The sequence below is a fragment of the Lissotriton helveticus genome, chromosome 7 (assembly GCF_964261635.1).
Source record: "Lissotriton helveticus chromosome 7, aLisHel1.1, whole genome shotgun sequence".
In the NCBI taxonomy this organism is placed as follows: Eukaryota; Metazoa; Chordata; class Amphibia; order Caudata; family Salamandridae; genus Lissotriton; species Lissotriton helveticus.
Window position 1 is genome coordinate 95619816 of NC_136068.1, and position 9842 is coordinate 95629657.

The following is a 9842-nucleotide window of genomic DNA, read 5'->3' on the forward strand; positions in this document are numbered from 1 at the left end:
CTGTCCCGAGAAGTATGTCAAATGCACAACCCCGTCAAGGTGGACTACGTGTTCCCGGACTTGAATAATTTACAACGTTTAAGTTTAACTTCATATGAACTTTCAGGTACACCTAAAAAGAGACACTCGAGGTATACAAGAAAAAAAACGAGGTGGCTGAATTTAGATATGATTGATGCATGTCAAGAAGAGCCAACAGGCAAAAAAAACTTCATTCATTGATTGTCAATTGGGTCCAGAAAATAAAAAAGAAATCTGTGCATGGAGCTAATGGATTAATTACATCTTACAAAGGACTCCTGGGCCTGAGGACAGAGATGGCTGCAACTCGGCAGTGAGTGGCGAGTAGGGGGTTAACGCTGTGCTTCCTTCCCAGAAACCTTCAGTTTCCCAAGTCCGCATGTAAGAGTATTTAATACTTGTTCCAACACGCCTAGGGTTCGAGTCTTGCACCAGAGGACTCCTTCTGAGCACCTTTGGTGCTAGGTCATTTATACATTTTGGCCACAGCATCTGCTTTACCAGTGCACTGGGGCCTTCGCTCCGTTTCATTGGGGGGGGGGGGTGGATGAAAACAAGAATTATTGTAGCGCACAGGCTACCTGGCAAGAAACAGCCTTTACCACAACGGGCGAAACACGTGCTGCAGTTGCAGCGCGGCCGTCTTTACTACGCATTCCTTTACCACGCATGTCATTACGACATGCCTTAGGGAAAGCACTGTCATACTTTAAAGTCCAAAGTTTATTTTGCCAGGCTGACATGGCAGTTAAACTCAGCACACAGGCTGCAGTGGCAGGCCTGAAACATGTTTAAAGAGTTCAACCCCTTGCTATGTTTAGCACTTTGGAGAAGGTTTTATAATAAAGTCATTAAAATACACTGCCAGAACACCATTCAGAGGGCCATGGGGGAAGCGGGGGCTACTGGGCCCTCCTGAAATCCCATATTGCGCATTGAGCAGTCCCTGGCTTCTCAGGGGCTGGTAGACACATGGAGGAAGGGGGTGAACACAGGCTCACAACTCAAAATACACGCAGCATCAGCAATACATGATTGTCCAGTCAAATACCTGCTTTTATGACTAGAAAAAGTATTTATATGCGAACACCAAGTAAAATACAGGGCTCTAGTGTGTGTTAGGTAGTTCCCTGAATCTCACTCTTGTGGAAGTAGTTATTCCCTCCTCACTATAGATGACATTCGGGTGAAGTATTCTGAGCCTCAGGGGTCCGATTCCAACTGTGTATTAAAGTCAAAAGTGCAGCCGCGGCCGGTAGTGGGAGTACCTGCCGGGCAGTGACATGGGGAGGGGCAGGGTGGGGGGTAGTAATGTTTGGATTACGGAGTTTAACAGGTAAGTAAACATATAAATAAATAAAACACTTTTGGTTGCGTGCACTGCATCACCAAATGCGATGCATTGCGCGCAACGAAATTCGTTGTATTTATTTATATCTTTACTTACCTGTTAAACTCCGTAATTCATACATTACTACCCCCCACCCTGCCCCTCCCCCTCCCCACATCACCGCCCGGCAGGTACTCCCACTACCGGCCGTGGCTGCAAAAGTGTTCCAGCTCTGAAGAACTGTCAGGCAAGCAAGTTCCCCTGGGGCTGACTGGCCCAAAATCAGTATAACCCGTACCAGCATAAGTCCCTGATAGCGCCCCCTCTCTGATCGCTGAAGTTGCAGTGGTTGGCTCCGGTAAGTTCTTTGCACGAAGCGTGACAGGCTAAGCTTGGCGATCCTCTAGTTCTTCATACAGTTATGCAGCCGCAACAACCGTAGATTTTTCGCTGCTCAACCAAGCTGTGCATGTTCTTTGGTTCTTACCACAGTGGGTGGGGGAATGTGAAAGTTCTGACACTGGCCCCCAGACACCGTGCAGGCTCACTACGGTCACCGCGGTGTTCCCTCTCCTCTGATGAGGACTATTTCCACCAGGTCACACTTCTTTCTTGGTCCTGGTGGCCCCATCTGTCATATTGGGTCACTGTCTCTCCACTATATGTGGGCTCTGACCTGATCAGCAGAGCGGGTTTCTTTCCGTCGGCCCTTCAGCATACGGAGTCTATGGCTTTCCACTCTGCACATGGCCTATGGCCCACTCAGCATGGCAATCTCTTCACTGTGGCCCCACCTGGCATACGAGGTCGTCAGCTTCCCACTGCACACATGCAATGACCTGTTCGGTGCAGAATAGATCACGGTGGAACTTCTCTAGCATACGAGGGTCACAGTCTTTCCCTGCAGACAGGCAACAACCCGGTGGGTGCAATTGCCGTCTTCTCACACCTTGTTATGGGGATCGGCTCTCTAGATTCAACACTGGGCCTGCTCCCTCCAATGCTCTCCTCTACCTAACAGGGCACACTGGTCTCCGCGAGTAGGCAGGCCCTGGTGCTCCCAGCACCAGGGCAGGTGAACTTGGATTCCCTGGGCAACGTCCCCTCACCCAGCTGGGAGCCTTGCACTCCTTGGCCCCCCCCAGTCCTAGTCACAGACAGAATTCTTGCAGAGCTTCTCCCCCTCGCACAGCCCAACTGGCTGCTTAAGAGTTCACAATTTTGAGGTCTCCAACACCCTTTCTTATAGTCAATTTCCAGATACCAAAGAGTTTTAGAGTTAGAGTCTTTGAAGTTTATGCTGGGGGGTCTGCTTCCTTTTCAAGTACCCACTCCTCTGCCTTCTCTTCCTCTTGAAGGCAGCCTGTCACAGCAAGAGCAACTCCAAAGCTGACAGCACCCCAACACAGGCCATGGGAGTGATTAGAGTTCACACCTGGATGTCAGTCACAATGATATGTGCATCGAAAAGTTAATCCCAGACCATCAGCCCTACTCTTTATGATTCTCTTATCAGCCCCATCTCCTTCTTGAGTTGTGCCCTGGCCCTTTCCTTGTGACCTCTCTGAATCAAAGAGCACCCTCTGAAGTGTGATGGGGAGCTTGGCTAACCCTTCTCCAGTTTGTCCCACTCAACTTTCAGGAATGCAGCTACACCAAAATCAGTCTGGGGATTCCTCTGCCTCCTCTCTATAAGCTCCAGCATACGACTGTGGGTCTCCCGAAGTGAAGCCCGGAGTCTGACATGTATTATACCCTTCACAGGCATACATATACCCAGCACATGCATACCACATACACACCCTGCCCAGCAATCCATCCTTCACGTATACACCCAGTACATGCCTATAACATACATGCACTGCACAGCACTACATCCTTCATGTACTGTACCATTCACAGGCACATAAACACTCAGTACATGTATACCACCAATAGTCTGTGCAGCCCTACACACCAAACCAATTTGGGCCATGGGTGAGGTAAGCACACAGCAGCAGAACTTTACATAAGGGAGCCTGTAGGCCTTACTCCAGCGAGGCAGGTAAAAATGGCCTGTTCACTCCATAGTATGCTGCCACCACCGTGCTCGTGCTGCATAACTTCTGGTAAAAGTAGTAGCCTTTCACCACTATGAGGGTATGGCATTGGGCAGCCCTCCCGGTCCAGCAAAACCATAATCCCCGAGACAGACCTATGTCATGGTGCACCTGCATAATCTGCTATTTGCCTACGACAACAAAAAACAGCTTTAGGGATCCAGACATCAGTACAGGTGGGACACTCAGGGCAGGGGTGCACATGCATTACCATGCTGAGGACTTTTCCATCCCAACATACCCAAAGTCAAAGTAGAGTAAAACAGTAAACTCATACCACCATCCCAGTTGAACACTTCAATATCTATGTGTAAAGCTCACAATGAAAGAAACTGTCCTTAACGCCTTAACCGCGGCGGTTTTTCCACCGCGGTGCAGGCGTTCTAAAGGGTGGGCGGGGCTGCGTCGGCCGTTGGTCGTGCGCAGCACTGGGGAGGGAGTGCTCCTATCGGCCAACGGTCGACGGGAGCACGGAAGGGGTTAATGCGAGCTGGTGGTTGCAGGTGAGGACCGTCAGGACTCATTTTTTGGGGACCTCAACAGACTTGAGGAAGAGAAGGACCGAAAACCAGTAAGAAAGGAAAAAAACAGATGAAAAATAACCGGCAAGAATGAGACAAAGAGGTAGGGAGCATCTGGTGATGGATTAATGAGGGAAGAGGTGGAATCAAGACTACGCAGCCGCTGCATTCGCCCACCAACCTTCAATAACACAGGCCGTGGGCTTCTGAGTGAAACTTTAGGCCCCTTTTACAAATTAAGCACTGGAAGAATAAACATTTGAAGTCTCTAGAACTTAATAAAGAACCCTGGGTCGGGAAGAACGTCTTGGCACAAAGGTTAGGTGACTCTTTTTTTTTTTTCAGAGGAGGTGTTTTCATTGGCAACAGGGCTGTTGTATTTATAAGATGCACCTCAAAGATTAACCACTGGAGCAAGGAAGGAGACGGGGACATAGTGATGCCTCACATGTTATAACAGCACTGGCATGTGTTTGAAACATCTCAGATTCCAATTAAAGAAGGTTTTTGTGCCAGACCATATTTTGGACTCAGTTTGCCGACACCTGTAGAATAAAGCCCCCACCCTGCCTGGCTGTCAGCAATAGCACCCAGTATCAATAATGACATGCCAGCGAGTGTATTCTTCATTTCATCAACTTTATGGTACCCACTTTACAGAATAGACTTTAACTGCAGTGGATATGGAGGACACTCCTGAACAGGATTCTTCAGGCTGCAGTGATGGCTTCTGAGAGGCCTAAAGCTTAGCAAGAGAACAAGGTGTTTGCTTTTACTTGAGTGGAAGCGGTGCAGGGCTGTTTGGAGGGCTCGACAACTTTAAATACGAATTCAGGCTTTGCAGGTTAAAAAATGTGGAACAGAGGCGGTGTTTTTGCTATATAAACTCGAACTTCCCTTTAAGGACAAGTGTGTGGGAGAGGAATTCAGATAAGTTGCTGTTGAGTGGGTGATCTGAGTGAGAATGTTTCTCTCGCAACTAGTTCACTTCTCTATTTTCTCCCATTTGATGCCCCATTATCTGCCCTCTCTCAGCTTCTTGCTCTTCCATTTACAATGTGGAGGCCTTGGAGACACGTCCTTGTTACCAATGTGTGCAGAACAAGCACTGGCAAAGCCAATATGGCCGGCTGCCAGTCGTTTGGCAGTTTTTTTGTTGTGTCATGTTTTTTGCACAACTTTATTGTTAGAAAAGTTGTTGGAATCTCATTGGGACCCTAAAGAAAAACACTGGCTAAAGGCAACAGTGTTTTTGTGGTCTCAAGAAAGTTCACATTAGCATGACACACCCAGCACTGAAGGAAACTACTATCATTTTTGCGCTTCTGCGTCACAACAATTGCACACGTAGATGCGCCATGCGTGCTATCTAACCAATCATGCGTGTTAAAGATATGACGCCAGTTTATCGTGTGACTAAACATGTCCCATCACAGTTCACTCCTGTTCTTAGGCCTTCGCACTGACGGTTCTTCGCAGTTCGCACTCAAACCGCTCCTTACTTACCCATTTCTTCCCTTCACAACGGTATCCGCTTCCTCCCCTCACAACTCCATGCGCACCTGTCACAGGGGCGTGCTCAGACCACCTGAGCTAGGAGGAGGAGGTGCCAGGTGCTCAGCCCCGCCTTCTGGATTCTCATTGGCTAAAGACGAGCAGCTGATTGGCTAGGCCTGGCAGGGAAGAGACTTGTTTTCATTTTGGTGCTTCACGTGGGCAGGAAGGGCCACGTTTCCCCCAGGTCTTTCAAAAAGCGGTCGGAAGGCCAAACCTTTTGATAAGGAGAAATATTACCCATCTTAATTGAATCCTAATTGTTATAAAGCACTCGCTGATCTCTGGGCCTGTCCTGGACGGGACACTGCCCAGTACAGAGGCCGCTCAGGTGATTGATGGGGTTGGGAGATTGTCCCTTTGGGAGCTGACCTTATCAAACTCAGTGTATAATAGGGGAGGAGGTGCACAATTTCTGTATGGAGAAGTTTCACAGAAAGGGTTTAAAGTACAAATGCAATTTGTTTTTAAGACGAGGACAGTCTTTTACTTTGCGTCCTGTCTGAGTTCTGAAGTGAAATTTGAATCTTTGTAACGTGGATTTTCATGGTTGGACTGACCTATAACACAACCAGGCCGTGCCAAAAGGGCTGGTCTGACAGGTCATTGTGTGGGCGCTTTATTTTTTAATTTTTTTTTGCAGTTTGCAGCCCTGTTTTGTGGTCTCCTGGGCTGTTTTTTTTTTACTTTTAATTTAATTGATATTAAAATAAACCTAGCCTGCAGCAAGCTCAAATCCATGCAGTCTTCCGTACCTTGCAAAACACTTATACAGTATTTCGTTACACGTTCAAAACTGCCCCAATTTGCAAACACAGGCCACTTTTAAGCTGTCTAATACTCTAATGGGGGCCACTATCATTTTGGTGCCCGGGCCTGTTTTCTGTCCCTGTTGGACCTTGTGTATGTTTGATCTTTGCCAGTACTATACATGGGGAACTGATGCAATTAATTACTTGCTAAGTATAAGCTTTAAGCAGGGGAGCAGAGGCTTAGCTTCATGGGTGATGGGTGTAAAGAAGAGAACTTTCTCTCTAGCTCATTTCTGTATATTTTTGTATCTTAGGGGCAGATGTATCAACCGTTTTTTTTGTCGCAAACGCTGCGAATCGCAAAATAGCAGCGTTTGCGACAAAAAAAACGGGAAATGGTATGTATCATGCAAAAAGCCTCACAATATTAAGGAATCGCAAATTTTGCGATTCCTTAATATTGCGTAAAAATAGCGAATTTATACATACATACCATTTTGCGATTTCTAAATAGCGATTCTTTAAAAATCGCTATTTAGAAATCGCAAAAGGGTATGTTGATACATCTGGCCCCAAATCTTTAACAGTTCATCAATATAGTTAGGCTACATTGTGTGTCGATTAGCACATATGGACAATAAATGCAAAGTTGTTTCAAACACAGCCCGTAAATACATTCTTGCCTGTGGCCCCCAAAATACTTAGGATGACGCTAGATGTGTCGGGGTGTAACACACGCCTAATACGTTGATTCCCAGGTTGATATTCTGGTTCTGGCATTCCCCATTGGGTTTGCATATTTCTATGTCCTGTTTCAGTTAGAAACGAGCAATGCTAGCAGGTTTAACGTTATGCCTCTTAACATTTAATGATTTCCTTCACCCAGCACTCACACAGTACAAGTAGTGGCAGCTCCTCTGCTAAGGCGGAGGAGCGTTGCCCTACTGCTCACTGAGTGAGTAATTAAAAACGGAAAAATAAAATGATAATAACTTAAGGCTATCGTTTTTGTTTAAACATACTGGTTCAGTTGTTTGGGGGCAGGAAAGTACTGGGCTGTTTAGAGGCTTGGGGAGGAGTGGAAGGCACTCCTTAGTGAGCATGACATTTTGGTCGGCCTTCTCGGGCCAGCCAAAATGTCATGCACACTTTGCATGTTCTCCACCCAGGTTGCATTACAGCCTGGGTGGAGAACATGCCCAGAGTGTCATTCCCTGTCTGAGCGCTGAACCTCGACACTCAGACCAATCACAATGCTGCATTGCAGTGTTGTTTGGCTCAGGGGATCCTGGGTGCTTCCTCCTTCCACAGCAGCCAGGAAGAGGACTGAGAGGATGGAGGAAAGGCGGCGACTGGCCGTATCCAGGTAAGTGGGTTGTTTAAAATGTATGTTTAATTACCTTCCCCCTCCGTTTCCCCTCTGCGCCACCCTCCACGCCTGTTTGGTAGCAGCCACTACATAGTACAAAGCAAGGTAAAACAAAGGGAGTCATTTGCACAAATTAAGACATGGTAACTGCATGAGCCACTGATTTGCTTCTCACCCTTTTTGTGGGGCAGAGAACGTATCACTTATTTATTTATTTTAATCAGCTAATTGGAAGAAGGTTCATCCTGCCAACATATAATCTGATTTCAATGTAAAGCTGAGTCGGAAAAATCTGACACCCCCCCCCCTGCCATTGTCAATGAGTCAGATACATCCCTGCAGAGAAGTGCAGGTTACTGTCCCTCTAAAGGTACTACATCTCTGCTGGTCAGCGCTGACAATTTTGCACTAAAGGTGAATCAGCCTGGGAGGGGAGAGGAATTGGTATTGCGCCCAGATACTCCAACTCACATGTTCCAACTGTTTTTCACATGATATCATCTATCCTCATGTGGTCTCCCAGTGAAGAGCCAGTATCACACAGTGTAACACAAAGTGAGCTGGGAACCCCTGCACAGAGTGGGTTTTCAGTGTCTGTTCGGAGACTCTGCACTCTCTTTATCCATTATCACTTTTAATAATATGTGGTCCTTTCCCTTGTGGTGGACTTTGCCCATGAAATCTTAGCAAAGGTTGCACCATGTCTTGAGTCATATTGAGGCTTGGCACCAGTACTCAGCAGTTGTTGTGAGGTGTGCGCTGTGCCTACCTGGTCACTGTGAGGCTTGGCATCAACCTTAGCCATCTGTATTGAGGCTGTACCCTGTGTCTTTCAAGCTGTGTTGAGAAGTGGCAGCTAGCAGACGCAGCAGTGCCACAGAGCTTCTTTCACCAAAATTCCAGGTGTACCGGAAGTGACTTAATTCAACCTTTCACCTTTGATGATAGGACAGGTTTGACCCTTTGCCCCACACTTAGGGGCAGATTTACTACTTCTGGCGCAACTCTGCTAATCAGCAGAGATGCGCCAGAAGAGTTGCGATGCATTTGCCCACCCTTGCGCCACCACTGATGCGCCGCATTTACAATGCGGTGCACCGTGGCGCACGGATAGGCAGATGCGTGTCGCATCCCCCGTCGGAAAGGCAGCGCATTGCTGGAGTTGCGTCGCAAGCGTGACGCAGCTTCAGCAAGACTCGTGGGTGCCCTATCCCTAACATGCCACGTCAATCCTTACGCCTGCTAGAAGCAGGCACAGGGTTTTGATGCAGCATGGCCTTAAAAGTGGCTGAGTGAAATCTTGTAGATTTCACTCAGCCACTTTTAGGAGACGTCCTGCGCCGGAACGCCCCCACCTGCGCAGGAACGCCTACATGTGGCGCAGGGTTTTACAACATGACGCATCTCCCAGATGCGTCACGTTGTAAATACCTCGCAGCATGGCGCTGGCTTTGTGCCGCCGCTGCGTCACAAAAGTGACGCAACGGCGGCGTAAAAGAGGCGCAAGGGGCTTGTAGATCTGCCCTGTGTTCCTGAATAGCTTCCTGTTTTCTGCTGGAAGGCTTGGGGGAGTGAAATGAGAGGGAACTGCAAAAAGTAAACAGGTCTCCTAGAGCCACAATTACTTCCATTCTGTTTCAGGGCCACGAGGCATGAGTGGGTGGGCGGTGGCACAGGGATCCATGTCATTGCATCACCATGGTGGGACCCCATCATCCTCCACCCAACAACATGGGTCTGACTCCACCACAGGAACAAAGGGAGAAGATGGAAAGGGAAAGAAGAGACCGAAGAGGGAGAAAACAGAGGCTGAGACAGGAGTTGAGGGAAACAATAAGAGCAGAATGGAAAGAAAAAAGAAGGCCCATGAGAGAAAGGAGCTGCTAGTGGGCAAGATATAATGTGGTGGGAAGAAAGAATAGGTCTCAGATTCTAAGAGCATGAAATGAAGAGGACCTAGATGAAATATTTGGGTGGAGGCAGTGAGAGGAGCTGGCACACTGTTCTACTGTTTTCTTGTATTGCTTGGGTGTCCTTATAAATGTTCAGTGGGTTTGGGAAAGTGTCAGTCAAATGTTATGCTGTGCCTGTCACTGTCCTCTGCCAGAGGATGGCACAGCGAGCTAAGGGATCCCTGCTAACAAAATGTGGTTTTCTAAGTTTGAATGCTGCAAGGCAGGTTTAGCCTTCAATCCT